Here is a 24867-nt window from a genome sequence, read left to right on the forward strand (position 1 = left end):
AAAATTTCAGATATGAGACCTCCCAAAATTGATCACCATTGGTAGAATAATAAGTATGTCAATTCTTGAGAGAATACAAAGAAATGTCATTTTTACTTGGTCTTATCAGATAGCCAAGAGATGACTTTCAAGTTATAGTATATTATGTTGTGACAACAAGTTGTCCCTGTCATTCTCTCTTTCATATGTGATCCGATTGAAAACTTCAAGCCCACCACCCTGAAAACTTTGAAAGAGCCATCTTAGCTGAGCCCAATCTGGATCAGCTGAACCCCAGTCTACCATGTTGTCTTATGAGCATGATAACTGCTTGCTTGTTAACAAAACCCACTGAGATGTAGGATAGTTGATTATTCAGCAGTATGTTCTAGACAATCTATTAGAACAAAAGGAAGGCAGTGATGGTGGGAGAAGTAGGTATAAAGGTGTTGGTTTCGTCATTCAGCTCTGCAGACATTTAGGGAATTCAGGCATGTGAAATGTCCCAGAGGCTCCCTCTGAATAATATTGGAAACAGCTTTGTTCCACTCACCTGAAACAAAAATAATATGGAACATTTATCTGAGGAACTCAGTTGCAGAGGAAGAAGTAGATTACTGTGGAAGATTGAATTAGGCTAGTAAATATTTGCTCTTCACTGCCCCACTCCATTAACTTGCTTTGGCCAATACAATGTATATGAAATAACAAGGTACAGGTCTAAGTTTAGGAGTAAGAGGCATTCCGTGCTTCTGCTGTCCCTTGGGAAAGACTCATCTCTGTCATGAGAAGAACATGCCCTAGGAGCCCACCTGGGCCTCTGTTGAGTGACAGAGCAGAACTGAACCCGATCTGCAAGCTAGGCCAAGCCCACCACCCCAAAACCTCTGCTGAATCTGAGTCAACTATGCTGTCTTGTGAGCATACTAACAACTGCTTGCTAACAGAAGCCACTGAGATGTGGGATAGTAGATGATGCAGCAGTATTTTGGCAATAGCTGACTTACTAATAGTTACTTATGTGCAATAACAATTTTACAATATGTGTAGTAGCTTTTAGTATATACCTATATGGGACAAAAATCAGGGTCATCTGACTGGAACCTGGTAATAGAATAAACAGGGATCAGGGACGTACATTTGGGGAGCAGTTCAAGCCAAGTTTCTACCATGTTTCTGGCAGCTGTTAACTGTGTGACTGGCTTATTTTCTCTGACTTTGAGTTTTCTCCCCCATACAATGAGATTAAATAAGCTTATGAATATGAAGTAACACAGAGCCTGGTATACAGTAATGCAAGATTTGCAGAGGATCTCATCATGATTGTTACTTTTACACCATAAAATCAACACACAATGGGTCAGCACAGAGTTTTGTGTGACCAGATTATCAGCTACACTGACCCTTTCTTTCCAGTCAATTTCACCAAGCTCCCTCTGCCTGGTTTTTCCTAAGTCTGGTGCTGTTCCCAAGTTTTTTGTGAATTCCTGTACAGTATGATGTTGTAGTCACTTCTGCTCTGAATTCCTGCTTCTCCTGGGCTCTGATTCTCACTCACATTTTATCAACCATGACTTTCTTCTTTCTCATGCCAAGCCAGTCATGAAACTCATCTCCTCTTCTTTGACTTCTATGACAAAAGCACTCAAATTTCTGTGTGCCGCAGCACTTAGTGAAGGTTTGTGTCAGAGACTGTTTACCTAAAAGAAAACAAGCAGTTTATATTTGATTTTATCATAACTCTGTTCTTTAAAGTCTTTGGGCTTTAAAGAAGAATTCCCTATGGACAATGTCCCTGAAGGGCCCAGTCTCCTGTCATGTGGTCCAATTCTTCACTCTGTCCTCCCTCCCTCCTCCTCTCTGCTTCCCACAATTCCTGTCAATTTCTCATGTAGAGAAGTTACTTTCCTTTGCTCATCTCTTGTTTTTATCACATAATCATGTAACATGTCTTTGTGTAATGCATCTTCCCTAGTGCTAGATGTTAATGCTTTACACCCCTCACGACACATGAAATGTCATGTTAAAGATGGATGTCTTCCAGGCAGAGCAAGACCTGGTTGAAGGTCTTGGACTATCTCAAGAAATAATGTGACTATCAGGAGGGAGGTGTATGCCATAAAGTATGGAAATAAAGAACTCCTGAGGAAAACATTGTTGGTCCAAGTACTGTTTAGGCAAGAGAAAAATCTATACCCTCATTTTAGGTATGTTCATGTATTCACTTATTGACTTATTTATGTTTTCTCCCAGAAGATAAAATTAGAATTCTTCTGTGCCACCCAGAACTGGTTGTCTTTCCTTGGGATTTGGAATCCCACAGTATGGCTACATCTGGCTTAGAAACAGTTTTTCGTATGCAACAATTTCTCACCCAGAGGCTATGTATATTGAACAAGAAGAGTCTGTGTATACTGAACAAGAATTTTATATTCTGCAAGACTTTCCGCATGTAAAAAAGACAAAAGAAAAAAGTTTATAATAAAAGAAATACAAGTGTTTACTTGAGGAATTTATACCAAATAATGCCATTTCAGAATAGCACTTCTCTCTCTGTTTGATTTTTCTGTTGTAGTTCCAGCCTGTCTCACATGGTATCAGTGACTTTCCTAATTACCTATGATCAGCAAACGCCAAGTAGAGGCGTCTGGGTGAAAGAGACCCGATGCATTCCTTTACCATCACTCTCCCCTGTATCACTCATGTTTATCTCAAGAATTTAAAATGTGGACTTCATACAAGAACATGGACCTTCAGCTTACACAAATTCTTCATCTGAGGTTAGGAGAGCCAAGTCCTACTGTGCACATATGAGGCCTGCAATTAAGTGTGAACTCTTCCTAGAAACTGTGCTATATACCTCATTGCTAAATTTCACTATGGTCACTTTTGAAGTACTCCCCTTGGAAAGCTATGCACCCATGCCAGCTCCTAGTCCACCCTTCAAAGCAATTTTGGATTTCTTTTTCTGGAGTGGTCATCAGAGCTGTCATCACGAGAATGTCAGAGTTTGAATTAGAGCAACAATCAAACATTAAATTTCTTGTTAAACTTGTCGAGTGGAAGTGAAATCAGGGACATGGTAGTCCAAGTTTATGGGGATAATGCCATGAAGGAAACAGCAGTATGCAAATGGATTATACATTTTTTCTGAGGGGAGAGAAAGCATCACTGATGAAGAGAGGCCAGACAGCCAGTAATGAGCAGAACTGACGAAAGTATTGCAAAAATGTGTTGAATTGTGTGTCAAAATCATTGACTGACTGTGAGAAGCATAGCAGACCAAATAAACATCGATAGAGAAACAGGAAAATCTTAACTGAAAATCTTGGTGTGAAAAAGTTGTGTGCAACAATGGTCCCAAAGGAGGTCTTGCATTGCAACAATGTGCCAACTCACACAACACTGTCTATGAGGGAGTTTTTAGCCAGTAGGAACTGTATAGGAACACCTTCCCTACCTACCTGATCTGGTCCCCAATCACTTTTTTCTTGACCCAAAGTTAAAGGAAATATTGAAAGGAAGACATTTTGATGACATTCAGGACGTCAAGGATAATATGACAACAGCTCTGATGACCATTCCAGAAAAGGAGTTCCAAAATTGCTTTGATGGGTAAACTAGCCGCTGGTGTCAGCCTATAGCTTCCCAAGGGAGTACTTCAAAGGTGACTGTAGTCATAGTCAGCAATAAGGTATGTCGCACTTTTTCTAGGATGAGTTCATGAACTTAAACCTCATATGTTTGTTTATTTGTTCACCAAAGTGTTCCCTGAACACTCTGTGCCAAGTGTCAAGGGTGGAAGTGAAATCAGGGACACGTTAGTCCAAATTTATGGGGATAATGCCATGAAGAAAACAGCAGTGTACAAATGGATTCTACATTTTTTCTGAGGGGAGAGAATGCGTCACAGATGAAGACGCTTCAATGCACTGGGGATAGGAGAATGAAGAAGACATCACTTTGGCCATCCAGGTGTTTGGAAGTCTAGACAATGAAAGGAGGCAGATGATCAAGATGTGTGTTCCGTGCTGCAGAGGAGATGTGTCCAGAGCACTCTGGGGCTCAAAGGAGAACCGGCCGCTCTGATTTCACTGGAGGAGCCATGGCAGGAGAGAGATGGTGACCACAGAAACTTGAGAGAAAGACAAAGGATATGTGAGCTGAACCTCAAGAAAGACTCAGGTATGCCACGTAGCTGAGGGGCAGGCATGCAAGCACATAGCCTGTTCAGTGCCTGGAGCAGGAGTGAGTAGGGGCTGAGAGGACAAGGTAGGCTCTCCACCAAGAATCTTGACGTTGGCACTGAGCATTTGGACAGAACCTGAATGGACAGCTATGGAACGATCTTCAGGGAAGTCAGGGGAGAGCTGGTTAGACCTGTGCTTGTGAAACGAGACTTTAAAGACCATGAGGACACAGTCACATGCATTCCAAGGCCCCTCGTCTCTGCAGGCTGTCTAACTGCTGATGCTGTTCTCTGGGGAACTGTCAGACCCCACTACATCCCAAGGAGCAACACTACTTTTAACTCATCAAACACCTTAGGAAGCTGAGTGACTCCTGGAGGTGACACCTACCCCATCTGCAGCAGAGATTGCCTCTTTCTACGTCCTGTCCCATGGGCCTTGGCATAAGCAGAGGCAGTTTCGTCTTATCCTTAGAAGTGATAGGAGGAGCCAGGCTCGGTGGCTCAGCCTGTAATCCTGTGTCTTTGGGAGGTTGAGGTGAGTGGATTGCCTGAGCCCACGGGTTCGAGACCCGCAATGAGACCTCATCTCTACAATAAATCAAAGAATCAGACGAGCGTGGTAACACATGCCTGAATTCCAGCTACTTGGAAGGCTGAGGCGGAAGGATCGCCAGAGCCCAGCAGGTCGAGGCTGCGGTGGCTGGGAGTGGCCACTGCACTCCAGTCTGGGTGACAGAGTGAGACTCCAACTCAAAAAAAAAAAAAAAGAAGTGATAGGAGGAGACTTAGACCTCGTGTGGAACTGACTTCCTCTCTGGAACATTCCCAAACCTGCTCTGACATCTTCATTTCCTGTAAAATGCTGCCTGTGTACACCTTTAACATCATTATTGCCACTGTCATCACTGATTCTGCTCCTTGCTCCTCCTTCTGAAGCTGTGCTGTTGGAAGCAATGCTCACAGCCCTTAACTAAGGCTCCAGGGCTTGGGCAAAGGTGCCAGTTCTGGATCTCATCCTGCGGGGGCAGGGAGAGAGAGTCACACACTGGCGCCATTCAACCCACGTTGAGCACCGTGGAGTATCGTGGTGGAGGGGCTCACGTCCTGAAAGGAGTCATTGTAAACCAACCTTTTATTCCCTGGGATTTTGATCCTGGGACAATTAAGAGCTATAGAATATCCCTTTTTTCCAAGTGCAAAGTGACAGAAATAGCACTTTTTAAAAAACCAAATTATATTTTGTTTTCAAGTTTCTACAGAAAACTTGAGACAGCCTATCTCATTGTCTCTCCAGTGGCACAAGCGTTGCCACCTTCTCCACAGAGCGCAGGGGTGGAAGGCACTGTTTCCACCACATCAGTGGGGGTCACAGCAACTGAAGTTTGTACGAATATAAATAAACCCTTTGCAAGTCAGTCTTCCAGTGTTCTTGAGAATCTCAGGTTTTCTGCCACTTCCCTTCATCCCCTTATCAGGGGAACATTTGCAACTGGGCCTCCTGCAAGTGTGATTCAACAGCACCACAGAACCACAGAGAAAGCCTCAAATATAAAAGCCACTGTCCACGTCCCTGGAGCCCTGGAACAGGTGCCCACACCCCATAGGGTGCTGACCATCAGTTCTGCCGACAGAACGACTCCAGCAGCCTCTCCTCATACAGAAATGTGAGGTTTAGTCTTTATTTTATTCCACATCATTAAAGAACAGCTGAAAATTCTGTCTTGCATTTTCCACACATGCTTCTAATTAGTGTCCGGGAGCAGGACCCTGACTTTGATAAAAGCCCTGACGTGGACCTCTGGTGCCTGCACAATGTATGCTTTCATTTTACAGGGTGACTGGGGGACAGTCTTAAATATCTTTTTTAAGTGTTAGGGAGAGAAAAAAACAGAGCCATAAGCTTAGAAAAGGGTGAAGGGAATTGAACACAGTAGTGTATGAATTGCCTGCTGTGTACTTCTAGAGCCCTGAAAGCAGAGGGGGGAGTGTCTGGGAAAAAAACATGCCCTGGTAGATTGCAGGCTCGAGTGCAAAAGGCCCTTGGAGGAGGCTATCACCTCAGGAAGCCACTCCCAGTTCCGTAAGTATGCTCCATATGGCCAATCTGCTCACACAGCAGCGGAAATCCCCTCCAATCAATGGTTTCAGATTGCACTGAAACTGACAGGATGTCTGTCTTCAGGGGGTTCTTTCCGGGTAGCTTCTGGAAGTTCATGTTTCTAAGCAGGAAGATAAAATGGATACCACAGAATCTGAGGATTCGATGTGGAGATGTCCTGTTCAGGTCACCACATCCCACCTTCTGCCTAAATAAAGGGAACTAGCAGGAGGAAAAAGCTGGACAATGGGAGAATAATCTTGTATGACCGCTTCCCGAGGTGAGAGCTCCACACCTGCCCCAGGACCATGGGTGGCTTTCGACCCAGTGTCATGGGAAAGTGTGATGAATTCAGTTGCAGAATGGTGGGACACCTGCACCTTAGACAGCCCCGCACGATGACCAGAAACAAGCCTCTCTGTGCCTGGTTTTTGTGTTCAGAGATACCATTCAGTATTTGGACCACGATACACAGAGAAAAGTGCCCATAACAATAAGCTCCTTCTCCTAGAGTCACTACCAGCTACATTATTCTGAAATAGTATCTGAAAGTACCAAGGCAAGAACAAAAACCAGTACAGAGTAAAACTGAATGAATAGTTTCCTTAGTTCTCATTTCAGAGAAAAAAATAATAATAATTGAGATGATCATTCTGCTGGTTTTAGTCCCAGAGACTGTTAACTACAGATTTACTGTGTCGTTTCTTAGCTTTGACAATTATAAAATAGAGTTTACCACTTTTCTAGAAGGACCCCCAACTAGTAACTGACTGGAACCCTGCAGACTCATCCTTCTTATGGGAATCTCTGGTCCCCTCCATCAACTTATGCCCCCTCCTGACCATTGGTGATATATCACCCCTCCCAAACAACAGAGAGAAGTACGCCATTTTCAATGAGTTCCTTTTTCTTTTGAGTCAGAATCTCATTCTGTCACCCAGACTGGAGTACAGTGACATCATTACGGGTCACTGCAGCCTCAACCTCCTGGGCTCAGGCAATCCTGCCTCAGCCTCCCAAGTAGCTGGGATAACAGCCATGCACCACCACATTTAGCTAATTAAAAAAAATTTTTTTGGAGTGATGAAGTTTCACTACATTGCCTAAGCTGGTCTTGAACTCCTAGCCTCAAGTAATCCTCCCACTTCAAAGTACTGGGATTACAGGCATAAGTTACTGAGCCCAGCCCAATGAGTCCCCTTTTAGCAGCCCCACTAACTCTCACCAAGTTTACTTATGTATACACAGGAATTAATATGCAGCATTCATGAATTATTCTAGGTTTAGAATACCTCTAAATCTGTAAATCATGGACTCCACTAAACTGTGCCTTAGGCACATTCTCCATTCTCTCTGGAAATCCACTCCAAGCAAGCCATCATTCCTACCACTGCACTCAAGAGTGTAAATCAAGGGCCCCAGGACTTCCCCACTGTTAAGGTCAATGGTCATTCCTAACTCTTCATCTTAGTCACAGTCCAATACCAATAACTTAAAACACTCTGTGTCTGGTTTGTTGGTCTCTCTTATTTTTCTTCCCATTCCACACTCCTTACTGTCTCCTCCTAATCTTTCCACTTTCTATGAAGGGGTCAGTGCTTAGACCTGCTCTCTTCTCTACACTGACTCTTATTATGGGCTGAGTTGTGTTCACCTAAAATTCGTATCTTGATGCCCTACTCCCCAGTCTGATGGCATTTGGGAGTGAGACTTTGGGGAGGTAATTAGGCTTGGATGCAGTTATGAGGATGGAGCCCCATTGTTGGGATTAGTGTCCTTAAAATAGGAGAGAGACCAGAACTCAGAGCTCCATCTCTTCCCACCATGTGAGGACACAGAGAGAAGGTGGCCATCTGCAAAGCAGAAAGGGAGCCCTCACTGGAAAACCAAATCAGCCAGCTTCCACAACCGTGAGAACACAAATTTGTGTGTGTATATATGTGTGTGTTGGTTTTTGTTTTTCATTTTTATATTCAGGGTCTCACTCTTCCACCTAAACTGGAGTGTGATGGGACAATCACAGCTCACTGCAGCCTTGAACTCCTCAGCCTCCCAAGTAGCTAAGACTCCAGGCAAGCACCAGCCCACCCAGCTATTTTTAAAATTTTTTTTGTAGAAACAGGATCTCACTGTGTTGCCCTGACTGGTTTCAAACTCCTGGCCTCAAGCAATCCTCCCACCTCAGCATCCCAAAACTCTGGGAATACAGGTCACCATGCTCAGCCAAATTTCTGTCCTTAAGCCACCCAGTCTATGGTATGTTGTTGGCAGCACAAGCTGACTAAGACAGCTCTCTATGTGGTCTCATGTAGTTCATAGCTTTAAGTAACTTTATGCACTGAAAAATGCCAACTGCCTTCTGGCCTTCTCTTCATGAATGACATGTTAAATTAACATTAAACTTTCCTCAAGCATATTCTTCACCAGTCTCTCCCATTTCATAAAAAACGACTTCATTTGACCTGTTTCCCAGGCCAAAACTTTTGGAGGCATCATCTATAGTCTGAATGTGTCCCCCAAAGTTCAGGTACGGGAAACTTAATCCCCAATGCAATAGAGGTGATGAAGTCATGAGGGCTCTATCCTCATGAATGAATTAATATCATTAACAGGGGAGTGGGTTTGTTATAAAAATGAGTTTCACTCTCTCACTTTTGCCCTCTCATCTTCTACCATGTTATGATGTAGCAAGAAGGTCCTTGCCAGAGGAAATCCCTGGTCTTGGACTTCACAGCCTCCAGAGCTATGAGCCAAGTAAATCCAGTTCATCATAAATTACCTAATCTGTGATATGCTTTTTTTTTTTTTTTTTTTAGTTGAGATCTTACTCTGTCACCCAAACTGGTGGACAGTGACACAATCATGACCCACTGAAACCTTAAACCTCTGGGCCCAAACAATCTTCCCTCCTTAGCTTCCTGAGTAGCTGGGACTAGAGGTGCATGCCACCCTGTCCATCTAATTTTGGGGGGAATTTCACTATGCTGCCCAGGCTGGTCTTGAACTCCTGGGCTCAAGTGATCCTCCCTTCTCAGCCTGAAGTTCTGGGATTACAGGCATGAGCCACCATGCCTGACCAAGTGATATGCTCTTGAGCAGTACAAAATTGACTAAGACAGCATCCTTGACCCATCTTCTTCTCTCACAACCTATATTCAATTCACAAACAAAATATATCAAGTTTTTACCAAATTCAGAGTTGGAACAAGTCAGCATTCTATCTCACCTGGATTGTTGCAGTAGCCTCCTAACCAGTGTCCCTGCAACTCTCCACATGTAGCAAATAACCATTTTAAAATGTTGGACTCATATTCCTTCTCTGCTCAAGACTCCACTACACCTTCCCTGCACTCAGGTATCAGCCATGATCTTTCCTTACTAGACTTTGGGGATGACCTGTGCCCATCACCAGTCATCTAACTTCACCTCCAGCACGGCCCTGTTTTGCTCTCTTTTTGCCCTGGCCACATGCATGTCATTGCTATGCCTCAAACAAACCAAGCATGTCCTGGTTTGGAGCATGCTAGTTTTTCCTTAGTTATATCTAAGGGGGCAGCTGGAATGCCCAGCTGTCCTTATATATCCATAGAGGTTGCTCCCTTACTTCTCACGTTTCTGTTCAAATATCACACTACGAGGAAGGCCTTCCCTGACCACTATATGTAAATAGCATACTCACTCCCTACCTTTCCACAATTATCTTCCTTGTATGGGTTAGTTATTTTTTTCACACTCTTTATCAGAACCCGGCATTCTATGTAGTGTGTTTTCTGTGTTTGACCATCTCTTCTCATCAGACTGTAAACATGATTAGAACATGAATTTAGTCTGTTTAGTTGCTGAGGGCAGTGTGTGGTTCATAGTAGATGTCCAACAGATATTTTCAAAGTTAATACAGATATTTTAAAAGTTATTCTAAATCTACATCATGTAATGACAACAACTGTAAGACATGGAAAGGTTTATTAATTGAACTCAGGGAAATTCTAGCAGAACAAACCCTTTACTAAATCAGGCTGGAGAGGTTGATCTAAAGTACCGCATTAGACTTGCCTGGTACTATGAGTGTTCACACATTGCATTTCTGTGTACAAACCACATGTCCAAGCCCATCTGTGGAAGACTGAAATGAAGTCATTTTAACTTTAAATATTCAAAATAAAGACCGGAGTCCTCTCTAGAACTCATTCTAATATGGCTTGTCAGACCTTGTGTCTCTACTGCCTCTGAGGGTCACTGCCCTCTTCTCTGCTCCCTGGAATGGGTGTCCTCATGCTGCCACCACCCCACCCTGCCACTTTGTTCCCACACTGGGTAGTGTGCTTTCTCTAGGTGGTTGGCACATGCAACTCAGTGAAAACCGGGTGTCACCTCTGTCAGCCCTCCTCAGACTCTCCAGTGACCTCCTGGTCCTAAATCCTGGTCACTCCAGTCTTCATCTTCCTCACCTCAACACTGACAACTTGAGAACCTGAGAGGTGAAGAACATGTATCCATGGACTCAATGATCACAGCCAGACCCCTGAGGAGTCACCCAGGACACTCAGCATGTTGCAAGGACCAGCTTATCCACACCCCTCAGCGCAGCGCACACACAAACCTATCCCCAGTGGAGTTTCTCCTGCCATTTCTCCCCTCTCAGACCCATTCTCATGAGGCTCCAATGGAAAAAGCATCCCTCCCCTGCTTCCTGCATAGCCTGAGATTTGCCTCTCTCCAGGACGACTGTGTTAATTCTCTAAGGGAAGCCCCACGCCCTGCCTCAGTTGGCCTTAACCCAGCAGGCAAATGGTTCCACATCAGTATTTCTTTCAGACTGGGGCTATTCCATCATCTGCTACACCAAGTAGGACCATCTCAGTCAGTCTAGGCCTCACAAAGCTCTGTCCAGAGCCTTTATCAATGGTACATTAAGGCATCCCCAATTTTCCAAGCTTCTTGCAGTCCTTGGAGTCTTTAGATCTAAGATCTTGACATATAATATATAAACTAACCAACCATAATATGTACACACATGCATTATGCACACACACACACACACACACACACACACACACACACACACACGTGGGCCTACATGTTCTGAGAGGGTATCCCCAGGAACAAACCATAATATGCCACTATAAAGCACCATGAATTCACATTTTTATTTTTTAATTTTTAAAATTATTTTATTTTATTTTATTTGAGTTGAAGTCTCACTCTGTCGCCCAGATTGGAGTGCAGTGGCCGCTCCCAGCCACCACAGCCTCGACCTGCTGGGCTCCGGTGATCCTTCCGCCTCAGCCTTCTAAGTAACTGAAACTACAGGCGTGCGCTACCATGCCTGGCTAGTTTTTGATTTATTGTAGAGATGAGGTCTCTCCAAGTTGCCCAGGCTGGTCTCAAACCCATGGGCTCAGGCAATCCACTCACCTCAGCCTCCCAAAGCTCAGGATTACAGGCTGAGCCACCGAGCCCAGCAAATCCACATTTTTAAAAAATAAATGTTTTCTGTTTTGGACTCTACCCTCCTCCACCCAAAACTAGTCTGCAGAGAAAGAGAGCTCTGTGTTCAATTCCAACCAGTTTATCAGTTTATGTAATTGAATTGAAGTCCCGTCTATCCTCCAAGTGGAGAGGAGCTGAATGTGGTTAATTATTTCTACTCCAGGAGCAGAGCATATTTGCTTTCTCAATTTTTCAGGATGGAAATGCATCTTGGGTTGGTTTTCCCAGAATAAGATAGTTGTCTGCTTGTGATCCCTACTTCTTGGGATTACTAAAACTGCATGCAGCACCAAAACATCAGGGTCTGTGCATGTGCCTTTTGGTGTCCAAATCCTTGAAGCACAGTTTTATGCAGGAAAAACTGTTGTGTCTGATTTGCCAAGGCTCACATACGTAACTTCCTGCAATCGGGTGTCTTGATCCATAGCATGGTAGTGATACTTTGGATTCAACGAGGTTCTCTGCTATGCAATGGAGTCTCATTGCAGCTCTTCTGAATTGTGAAATCATTGCTGCTTCTAGAATGAAGACACTAATTTTATTTTTAACTGTACGACTGCGACTAGGGAAAAAAATGTAAAGAGACTCCCTGTGTGGTTTCTGAGAGTAGCCCGTATGAAATTGAATCTGATTAGTTGCCCTTTAGACGCATTGGAGTCATGTTGTTTTTGTTTTAAATTTCTGCTACATAAAACTAGACTGCAGTGGAGAAAAATGCTTTGTCTCCAATTGCCCATTCTTTCCTCCATGCCCTCTCACTGGGTCCCCACTGCTGTTGCTGTTTCTAGCCTTCACACCGCACACTTGCCCTGCCTCTCATCCTGGGACGTTTTTGAATGTCACAGCAGCTAAGATGCCAAAGACACAGGCTGTTCCTGGGCTGCTCTATGTCTTATCGTGTGATTAGTTTAACAGACCTTTGTCAATCTAACCTGCAGTCATGGACATTAGAGTTTGTGGCCATCCAGTGGGATTCTTCCTGTAGGCAGCTTTGCTGTGGCCTAGTATGCATGAGACAGGCATGTGTTCCATGTGCAGGTGTAGGGCTGGGCCTGATGCTTCGCCGAGGCAACAGGGCTGACGCAGTGCTGCACGCTGTTCTGAAAACACAACAGTAGGTAGGTCCTTACTTCAAGGAGCCCTACTTTGAACCCGATACATGGACCTACAGCAGTGGAGTTGCTGTGACTGCGGCAGAATCCCAGTTCTGCTAGCTCCCTCTGGGAACAAAATGCGTAAGCATCAGCCTGTGATAGAACACACTCAACAAGCAAACCCCAGCTCAGGGTTTAAACCCCAGCTCAGGGTGACCCTTGGAAAGTGTCTCTCTTCCTGGATTTCAGTTCTGTCATCTCTAAAATGCAGCCAACAATTCCAGGTGGTTCTCTGGGTTTGATGAGATAACACAGACCAGTGATCAGTACAGGGCCCAGTGCCTGGTGTGCCCAAAACCATCAAGAGGGGAGGGAAGGACAGAATGGAGCCTCAGAAAACAAAACATGGAGCTGGCAACTCACACGCCACTCTCCTGAGCGGGGCAGAACAATCGCTTTTTTGTAGACTGGGTTAAATCACTCCCTGGTGTGACTCCCAATGACTAATGTGAGGAAGGGAGTTGGCCCTTTGTGCAACACACTGGTGGGAGCTGATCGTGCTCTGCTGACAAGAATCCGGGTCATCAGCAGGAGCTGGCCCTTTAGCTCTGACCATAGTTCTTAACTTGGAAGACATTTACTGATCTGCAGGAAAATTTCAACCGTTAAGATATATTACAGACTTCCTAATGTGACATACGCCCCATGAATGGCGTGTTAACAGCCTATAGATGAGGCAGGGTGTGTTGGTGGTCAAGGTATTAGCATGGAGAGCGTGTAAGACGTGGTGGATAATATCGAATGGAGAACGTGACCAGAAATCTCACAGTGAAAACAGAAAGGTGATTCCCTCTGACCACAGTATTGAAATTCTCTCACCTTTGCCCCTCTAGTAGCACAGTGAGGCACAGTATTTCAACTAAGAGTGTTAGAAATGTTATTGGCAATAAACGGATATGTAGCAACTTGCGTGACTTCTTAGAAGTGAGTAAAATACAGTTCCTTATTTTTCAATATTCCATTTCATGTGCTCTGGATAGGATTGCAAAAGCAATGCTCTTGCAAGAATGAGACCTCCACTACAAATGGACACATTGAAAAATCCCAGAGAGAATGCATAACCAGGAAACTCGGGTGGAAATTCTGGTGCTTTCCTTCCCTGATATTTCATCTATGTATCCTCATCTCAGCTTGGTTTGATGTGCTAACCCCAGACTTGGAACCCAATGCTGTGCCCCTGCCAGGGTCCCAAGACAGGGCCAAGTCCCTGATTCAGGTGTTTGTTACTTCAGAGATACTCTTACTTCGCCTAAACTTGCCTTGACTGCTCTGAGGATGGAGGCCCCTAAGGCACGTGAGAACGTGACTGACTATAAGGTCACAGGACCTCTGGTGCTGAATGTCTGATTCTCATCAGAAATTCCTTGGATGCCTGATGCTTCAGGCTGTGGGTCTTGAGCCATGGCTTCTGCCTGTCATGGGAATTGTCCTCCTACCTGGAAGAGAATAGATTCTATAGAACCTTGCCTTGCCCCTTTATCTTGTACTGTGATGCATTCAGACATGTCCTGTTGTGGTTCCCAGGAACAGGGAAAAGGTTAATTTCCCTGTTTCCTGGCTTGTCTCTGAGAGCCTCTGTGGAGAGTGCGCCTCATGGCCACCCGAGCAGGGGCGTCTTCACTTTTGAAAAGCTCCACCAAGTTCCAGTGGGACTCGTGGTCTCCCGTCTACCAGTTGTCATGGCTGGTTCCCCCCGGTGCTTTCCAGATGGGTGGATAGTACCTCTGTAGACCAGGCACCCAGGCTGGAACTTCACTGTGATTACCACCAATGTTTCCATCTTTGTGACCAGGCACTGTGCCCAACAGTGGCCCCAACCTGTCCTCAGACCCTGTTGTTTCCTCCTCTGTAACAGCCAACTCTCTCCCCACTAGTATCACTGTCCTGTCACCTGGATCCATGCCGCAGGCTGCCAACAAGTCTCCTCCTCTGACTCTTTCCCATCCCAGCCCTTTCTCCCGCTCCAGCAGTCTTCCATTACTGGTGTTCTTTACCACTCTCCACTGCCTTCAGTAAAGAAGTCCAATCTTCTCAAATTGTCTCACAAGGCCTGTCATGAAATTCAGCCTACTCATCCAGGGACATTTTCCTTGTTTTCTCCTTTGTCACCTGCTCCCAAAAAACCAAGACTGGCACTAACCTACTCTGGCTCTCCATGGCCTTTGCCTCTGACCCCTTGCATCTACTCTTGTCTGTCTTTTTTTACTTTTGTAGAAACCGGTCCTGAGTATATTGCCCAAGCTGGTCTTCAACTCCTGCCTCGGCCTCCCAAAGTGCTGGGATTACAGGCATGAACCACTGTCCCAGGCATCTCTTTATCTCAAGCCTCCTTTTTCACTATTCGTCCTCCATTCTCTGGCTAATTCTGAATCGCTCAAGACTTGGATTCAATGCCACTTTCCTCGAAAGCTATCCCTGACTTTCCAAGTCCTGATGGGGCATTCCTCAAGGCTACACTCTTAATGGTACATTTTCCTACCATAACACTTGGCACACCTGTTTGCTTTTCTGATGATGTCAGACTGTCAGTTTATAAAGATAAGAATCCAGTCTTTCTTTTGCACTGTTAGGTTCCTTGTACCAAGAACAAAGCTTTCTAAATGAATACACAAGCTGAATGGCTGAATGAGATGGAAACAAACTTAAGAAAACATATAAAGAAGGAGTGATCAGCATGTCAAGAATATCCAAGAGACCAGGTGAGCAGAGAAACAGGAAGCTGACTTTGGACTCAGGTACACGTGGTACCTGACCATGTCAAGAGTACTGTCAGCAGAGTGGTGGGGGCAGAGCTAGAGTGGAGCGGGTTGAAAGCGGCCAGGACATGAGCATGTGTAGATAGCAGTATTCAGACAAGTGGTTTGAAAGTGGTACCATTGGTAGACATTGTCAATACAAGAAGGGCTGATACAGGTACACACACGTGAAAGATGGAAGGTCCTTTATAAGGATGTCAGAGCTCTCCTTGCAGACATACACACACACACACACACCCCCCCACACACACACAACTGGGCCACATCCATGCGCACATTTTTTTTTAACTTTTAATTTTTTTATTTTAAAGATGTGGGATACAATTCAGGGTTAGGTATGCAAATGCTCATTATGCAGGTACCCTTGTTGATGAGGTGTGCTCCCCACTTCCCCAGGCAGACTCCCACTTCTGCCAATCCCACGTCCCCTCCCAGTAGTTTCCCACTACTACCAATCCTTTTCTTATAATATTATGATAATTGCTTAAGGTCAGCTTATGAGTGAGAACATGTGATACTCAGTTCTGTGTTTCTGTGAAAGATCACCCAGTATTATAGACTCTAAGTCCATCCAGGTTCACGTGCACATTTTAAATCATATGTTCTGATGAGGTGTGCTAGAATGAAAGAGAAGATTCTGGAAAGTACTCAGAAAGAGAGTTTGCGTGTCCCTCAGATGCACTCTGTGCACCCATCATGACCACATGGGCGAATGCTGCCGGCCTGTTGTGAGGACAATGTGAAGGGAAGCAGTCGGGTCTGAGATGCAGGATGTCCTTTTGCTTTAACATAGTATTGAATATTTATGTTCCAAAAATATGAAGAGTCATGCAGCAAGCAGCCCTGCCCCAGCTCACAACTTAGGAATAAAATATTCCATCTAGCTGAAGATTCAGTGAATAGTGGATTTAAACCGACTTTCCTCCCAGATGTGCAGATCTCCAAAGTGCAGTTCAGTTTTTAGCATGACAAATGTTTCTGCTGTGGAAAGTCATGCCCAATTTGTTGATGTCGACACAGAAAATATTTTCAGTAAACTAAGCAGAGTGCAGAGTCTCAGGAAGAAAGTGTGAGGCTGAAAGATGGCTATGTGAAGGACCAGCAGATGTGCCTAGGCCCTCCCAGTCATCAATCACAGGCTGTCCTCCTGCATGTCCACCCAGCAGGCGGGAACCCCTGGGGGCAGCGGAATTCATTGTGAAGGTCTGTAAGTCCACATGCACATGCAGTATGGAGAGACTAAATAAATAACATGTCACACACACATTGCTTTTGAAATGTCTGCAGTCCAGGGCATGAACAAAATACAAATTCACCCACTCTCTTCACCAAATTAATAACAGCCTTTGATCGTGATGTATTTTCTCAATCTATAGCCCTTGAAAGTACAATTTCTGGCATGACTCAGTCCTTACACTCAAAATGTGTTGGGTTGCTGCTATTGTCATTTGCTTAAAAACATGTATAAAGCCACTAGGTAATAATCTAAATGGGAAACCAGATGTTCATTACATTTACTTAAAAATAATCTGTCCTATTTTATTTTATTTCACTTATTTTTTAGTGACAAGGTCTCACTCTGTTGCCCAAGCTGGAGTGCAGTGGCACAGTCATAGGTCATTTCAGTCTCCACCTTCCGGGCTCAAGTGATCCTCCTGCCTCAGCCTCCTGAGTATTTGGGACTTTAGGCACATACAGCTACACCTGGCTAATTTTTTAAAAAATATTTGTTTATAAAGACAGGATCTTGCTATGCTGCCCACGCTGATCTCAAACTTCTGAACTCAAGTCATCTTCCCACCTCAGCCTCCCAAAGTTCTGGGAAAAATCTGTCCTTTAAAACACTTGCAATGGGTTTCAAGAAACATACTTGTTTCATTTGTTCCTTGTTTCTGCAGAATGCTTCTGTGCAAAAGACCTTCTTAGTCCATGCCCAACACAATCACACAGTCAGACCTTGGAAGGTGACATGGAGCACCTAAGGGCCAGTGCTTTTGGAGAGGAGATTCTTGTCCTCTTTTGGACATGATAGTTTTCAGAGTGGAAAAACAGAAGCAGAAATCCTGCCTTCCTCCTGCCTGCTATGTCTTAGCCCCAAGGGGCAGCTCCCACTCATGGGTGGCTCCTGTGTCTCAGGTGTCTACCCACAAGGGCTTCTTTTTGTCTGCTGAGGAGCTCCAGGCTCCTGTGTGTTCCCAGGGGCCAGTGCTTGGCATGTACCCTGATTGAGTGTGCCGTGCTCTGTTGTGGCCTGTTCCTCACCAGTACGAGAATGAACTCACTGTAACATCTTAAGCACGTGATTCACGGTACTCACCGGATGGACTTGGCTGTGGAGGGACAGCAAGGACCCTTTCTTGTCTCACATTCTCCTCACTGTAGTCCAACTGGACTGCTGAGATGCCCTTTTTCAAGTCTAGGCGGGTTACCCCAAAACTACTCATGGAAATGTTTTCTAAAGTGAGACGGTGCCACGGATAGCATACCACTAAGTATCATTACTTTGAGTTTCAGAGTGAGAAATTAAATTCTTTGTTAATTTTCTTTAGATCCTTCCGATCTCAAGGAAAAATCTGAATTTAGTGTTGGTGTATATTTAATGCCCTTCGTGTGATCCCTGTTTTTCCTCTAGTTATTTTTTTAGCAGAGTGAATGTCTATCCGCAAGACGACAATATTTATCTAAGATGGCATGACCAAAATGGCATGACCCTCAGGCCCCACCCTCCCTATTTATCCACTCTCATCCCGAGGGACTTTTTTTTTAATCTCCTTGAATGAAAAAAGTTATCGAAGGGAAATGTTTTGCTGATGTGAAAGAGGCGAAACAGAAAATAATGGCAGAAATCCTAAAAGGCATCAAAATTGACAAGTTCAAAAACTGTTTTGAGCAGTAGAAAAAGCATCTCAGTAGGTGTATTGCATCAAAAGGATAATACTTTGAAAGTGACTGAAGTTTAAACATGTCATAGTAAATACACACATTTTTATAAATAAATTTTGGGTCTTTTGGGTCCCTCCTCATATACACATGTGTGTGTGCGTGTGTGTGTATACACATTGTACATATATATGTATACTTGCACACACAAAATAGCTGCCTTCTATATAAGATAAACAATACATGTTTTGTTTGTTTAAAGTAGTATACAGTCTTTTAAAAATAATAGAAAAAGGGATTCCGTTTAAGAAAAATATTATACAGATAATTGATGGTTTCATGGTATGGCCAAAAACATCTAAATTGTACAAGAGGGAGGTTCGTGGGGACCTATTCCTTCAGAGCAAACACAGTCATGAGAGGCAGAGGCTGTTCACCCATGATGGCAAAGTCTTCTGTCAAGGTAGAAAAGCCATTCGTCACCCAGGATCTGAGTGAGAACTCTGGAAGAGGCTAACTGTATGGCCACAAGAGGTGAGGAGGCGTGAGTCTCAGGGCCTGGCTGTGACCGTCTACCACAGGTATAGGTTGGTACCCACAGCACTGGCCTTCATCTTTGATGTGAAGACTCACATGATAAAAAGAGTCAAAGCTTCATTGTGTTTTTAACCTGGCTATGCAGTCATCATCTCCGCCAATGTCACAGCAGCCACTCACACAGGGTTAACGATGACATTCTAAGACACTGACAGCACAGTTCTCAAGTACATTGCTCAACTCACAGACGTCACGGCGGTCGCCTTGAAGCCAGTGGTGTAAGCCTTGCTGTTCCTCTCTGTGTGTGTGTGAGGTCATCTCAGCCCCCCTCCCTCCAGGCTCGCTGCCAGGAAGAATCCCTCCCATACCCGCTCCATTCCCGGTGTCCTCCAAGACAGGAGACACCAGGACTTCTTGCTGCTGCTGAGAGCATGTCCCCCAGAAGACTGCAAATGGCACAAAAGATGACTCCAGCGACGAGTGACTCCAGTAACACTTGTTTCCAGCCAAGTGGAGATGGTGTCCCCAGTGGGAGAAAGTGGTTTGAGTCGCTGGCTTTGACATTCCAACCCCAGGTTCTCCCATGGCCTTGCCCTCTTGAGCCAGCCACTCAGCCTCTTCTGGGAAGGTTTCTTCCTTGACAAGGAAACCTGCTCATGGGCACTGCTTGTCTATGCACAGGTGAGGCAGATGCTGCATAGCCCAGCTTGTTGTCACAGCCTGGTCCTCAGGGCAAAGATCTTCCATGAAGTTTATTCCTCCCCAAAGCTCCTTTTTTACAAATATTTTATTTTAGAATCATGGGGTCATATGAGGATTTGTTACATAGGTATGTTGCATGAAGGCGAGGTTTGGGCTTCTGAGGAGCCCACAGCCCTCCACCCCCAAGGGTGACCATGGGACCCAGTGGGTGGTTTTGTGTCCCTTATGCTTCTCTCCCTCTTCCCCTGCCCCTTCCCCTCCTCCCTCCCTCCTTTAGCAGTGCCAGTATCTGTTGTTCCTGTCCTTGTGCCCAAAACTTTTAATTCACACGTCATACATGACCCAGAGATGCCAAAGACTACAGTCAGACAGAAGGGCCTCCCTTGTGCTGAAGCCCAGCCCTTGGCCTGGGGTGGGCCCATTTATCATGTGCTTTGATGTGCTTATAAAAGTAGCCGACACTTTTTTCCTTACATCTGTGATTTGCTGAGTATCAAATAAATGGGTAATTTTTCATGTATTGTGTTGTAGTTTCTTATTTCTTTTTGGCTGTGAGACTCAATTTCCAGTATCTGCTGAAAATTTGAAAAAGGAAAATTTCCTACTTCTCAGAGACATCATTTTTATGAAACAGGGATGCTGTTTTTAACAAAAGAGACCTTGCCTTTGGGCATCGCCTGGGATACAGAGGAGACAATAGTCACCCATCTACTGGTTCTAGGACTGTGGAAATACACAAAGATAATGCTATATCTTCCCCCAGTCATTGCTGAAGAATCATCTAGCTGAAATGGGCATTTGCTGAGCAGTGAGAGGAAGAAGAAGTGCTGAGAGAAGAATCAACCTCCCATAAAAGAGTCAGGCAGAATTGGTGTCTTGGGTAGACAGATCAGCTTTTATATAGGAGGCATCCAGTTTTGGAAACACCATACCACACATTGTCCACTCCTGCTAGTCATTCCCTTCATGATACTCTAGTGAACTGAAAAAGCACGTTACTAAACCAAAACTTAGCCTCTGCTTAAATAGAAGCAACGCATTCAGAATGCTCTCATACTAAAGGCTTTAACGTCCCGTCTTTAATAAGGGAATAATTAGATTAACTTTAAATTCCTCAGATATAAAGCCAAGCCTATAGTTAGTAAATCTTGGCGACTTTCATGACTATATAAAGTGATACAGGGTTATTTTGTAAAATAATGGGTGTACCTCCCCTTGATCTTAAGTCCTGAGGGGGTCAGAGGAACATGTGATAACTAATAAGACTGATAAGAAACCATGTGTGTGGAAGATGTGGTGAAGTGAAATTAAAGCATCCTAGGGACTTTTTTGTGCCTACTTTGGCCCAATCTATTGACACATTGGCTTTTAATTCCTCTCATTAGCAATAGCCTTCAACAAAGATATGCACTAGACAAATTAACAAGGAGTGTGTTAAAGTGTTTGGCGAGAGTTTCCATCTCTCTTTCTTTAAAGCTTTGAAAACAACGTTTGATGATAATTTATTTACTTTTTTAGATTAGAAAATATAGTTTATTTAGAAAGTAAATTAGAGAGAAAGAGGAGATTCACCTCCCCAAAGTAGGAGAGGGAACCAAAGCGTAAGAAAAACATGGCCTGGCCTAGCTCAAAGAGCACATGGCCACACCATAGCTTAGCGAGACAATGGCCCTGATGATTATTATAATTGAAATCCTTTTGCACACTGGAGTTCCTTTATTTCTCTTTAACCTGATTTTGGGCTGAATCTCCACCAAGGGAAAGTAGCACTGGTGCTAATCCTAACTTGGCAGAATTATTGGGCTCCACCCGAGTCATCACCAAAACATTTGGGTTTAGTCAGAACACCAATTCGTCACTTCATAAAGCCAAATCTTTTCTTCATCACACAATAACCTCTTCCTGGACCATAAGAAGTGTGAGAGAGATATGAGCAGACTCACTGAATAATAGGTCCAGGTCTTTCACAGACGTCAAGAGAGCTGAGACACTTCCATTTTTTGAGTGTCCTTGAAGATAAAAAAAAAAAAAAAGGAAAGAAATGTCAGGGCAGAATAATAAAAAGTGTAGCACACTTTAAGCACTTAAAATCATGCTTTAAACACAAACAAAGTAAAATAATCTTTGGGAAGGCAAGGTCGGATGGCCCAGTGAGGTCCTTTGTGAATATCAGATTCGATGGCACTCCTTAGGACTCCAAGCTCCCAGTCATACAACTGCTGCTCAGAGCAAAATGGAAGATCCGGGATCATTTAGCCCCATTTCAGAGATAAGAAAACTAAGGCTGGAGAATTCAAATGATGTGCTTTAGAGTACAGCCAAGTAGTTGATGAGAAAGCATCTAAGGCACAGAGAGTGTCTTTGGTAGATGGAATGACCACTAGCAGTGGATAAGGTGATGAATCGAGAGAATCATTGTAGCAAAGACAAATATTGGACAAAGCCACAATAAAATGGACTGAGTCATGGTGGTTTCACAGCCAGATGTGGCAATGCAAGACTCTGGATTGACATCTCCACGTGACCAGTAAGAGCAGCAATCATAACATTACTCTGCAGGATAGGGAAAAGACAGATTTGTTTTTGTTTTTTGTTTTTAAATTCCTTGTTTCCAATACTCTTATTCTGTTTTTAGCTCTTCAGTTGGGAATCTATATGAGAGTCCCATGGAGACAGGTGGCAAAATTTTCCAAGGAATTATTAAGCTTAAAGCAAGGATTTAGGAGTTGATTTTGATGCGGTGTTTTGTGAGACACTCTTCTCTGAGTCATGCTTGAATATTTTGGATCTCAGCAATGATTTTATTTATTTGGGAGAATTTTGCTTTTTTAGAGAGTCAGAATAGTTCTTCCTTTTTAGGTATCAGAAGCAGACACTGGAAAAAGCAGACACTGGAAAAGCTGCCTTTTGTGTCTTTCTCACACTGTTGGGATTCTGGGATCCTCAGTGACTTGGCCAACCATCTTGAATAAAAAGTTAGGCAAGTGCTATTGGCTCTGTCTCCTCATAGATCATTTCCAGCTGTTGCCTCAACACCAATATGAGATTTTCTGAATTCAAGAAAATGTGAGCTTTCCGTTGGACTCCCATATAAATATTAGAAACAGTGGTTAAACAGAAGCATCAGACCTTGTGTTAGGAGGAAGCCAGGTAATAGACGCCACCACCCTGTTAGTAGAAATGTAATGTAATACAAATATTCTAGTAGGCAATTAAACAATAAGTATCTGAAGCCTCAAAATGCACACATCTTTCAGTTCAAGATGGCAGAGTGTACACATGCATTGTGTTCTAAGACTTTTGAATTAAAAGTATAGCTATATAGAACAGATTGCCCTTTCTATGTACATCTTTCAGATTTCAGTAAGGAAAATCAAATCAAGTAGTTCAATAGAGAGAATTCAGTTCAAGGAACTTTGTACAAAGGTATGGGAAGATCTAAAAAGCCAGAGAGGTTGGTAATACCATACAAGGGCTGGAGAGATCAAGGGAGAAGGTGTGATTGTCAGAGCCTAGGATGCAGGACTCCTGGCAGGAGTCACAGAGTAAGGGGCTGTGTAGGGTCTGGATGAGATGGAGGGAATGCAACCACTTCTAGAGAGGATCCAAAGGCAGAGAGACATGGGGAGATATCCTGCTTTAACCCTCCTTCCCTCTCTCTGATATCCCACTACCACTTCCCAATGGCTGAAGCCCACTGACAAGGAAATGTCATTTGCAGGGGTGAATTCCCTGTGACAGAGAATGGAGCAGGGCACAGTGAGTGATGACTAAGAGATAAACTGGCACAAAAGACAAGAGACTAGGGCATGTGTGACACTAAAGGAGATGATTTAAAAAAATTCCTGGAGTATGAAAAGTAGGTGGAAGCCATTCAAAAGAAGGAAGAAACAGCACTGGCCAACCTGCAGTAGACTTTGAGAGTTCCGTAGGAGGGCTAGTCGGCCTGTGGACCCAGAACTGACCGGGCACAGAGGCATAGACAAAACAGAGGTGCAGAATGAAAGACAAGCTAACATCAGGAATGACCCAAAGCACCTTCTCTCCAAAGTACACAGCATAAGCAGGCAGCCAGATTCTACCCCCAGGCCAAATGTAGGATGAATCCTTCCTAGAGAAACTGAATAGGCCTGGAAATGCAAAACTTTTTTTGGTGTCTCAGAGAAACGCTATTATCACTGGGCAAATGCAGGGATTCCACATGACAGCCAGTTCTCAATTCACTGATCCTGCATGGAAGTTACTCGTCAACATTTCCTGACCAGTCCTAGCAAGAAATTCCAGTAGGAAAAGGAGAAACACAAAAGCAAGAATACCAACTCCATCTAATCAGTCCTCCCTTCTTAGTAAGACAGAAGTCACTGGCATGTGAGGAGAGCCAGAACATCAAAAGAGCAATACCAGGATTTAGGAAGCAGAAAGATAACCTTGGAGGAAGCTGAAACTATTTAGGTAAAAGAGAAAAACTTGAAAATCTTCCTCATAGACACTTTCAAAACGATTTGAAGGCAATATTGCATCTACAAAACAAGAAATAGAACAATGAAAGAATGCGAAAGAGGTCATAGAGATTTCAAATATAGTGGTCAAAATTAAACTTTTTTTTTTTTAGAGATGCTGGAAAACATCAAAGCAGGCTCCAAAATGTCAAACGAAAAAGCAAAAGATGGAAAGTATGAGGAATAAACTGAGAGGGCCAACATTCAACTAATATAAACCTCAGAAAGAGAGAAAAAGGTATTAAGAAAATAATAAAACATGAATAAATAATAAAAATATATCCCCTAGAGCCAAAGAAAAACAAAGGTATTCCATTTGAAATAGTTGTTCAAGCACCCAACCCAGGGAATGAGAAAAGACCCACCTAGCCCCATTGTGATGAAACTTCAGAACAGTATGATTAAAAAGAAGAACCCATAAGCTTCTAGAAAGAAAAAAGTAACAAGTCACAAAAGATATTAATGTTCTGAAATAAAATGACTTTTCACCCAGAATACTCTATAAGTGTAGTGTAAAAGATACAGGTATTCAACACAGGTACCGTCTATGTGACTGGTGTGGCTGGGTAAGTGTGCATCA

This window comes from Carlito syrichta, unplaced genomic scaffold (assembly GCF_000164805.1).
Source record: "Carlito syrichta isolate Samal-C Ts95f unplaced genomic scaffold, Tarsius_syrichta-2.0.1 Scaffold304259, whole genome shotgun sequence".
NCBI classification, from domain to species: Eukaryota; Metazoa; Chordata; class Mammalia; order Primates; family Tarsiidae; genus Carlito; species Carlito syrichta.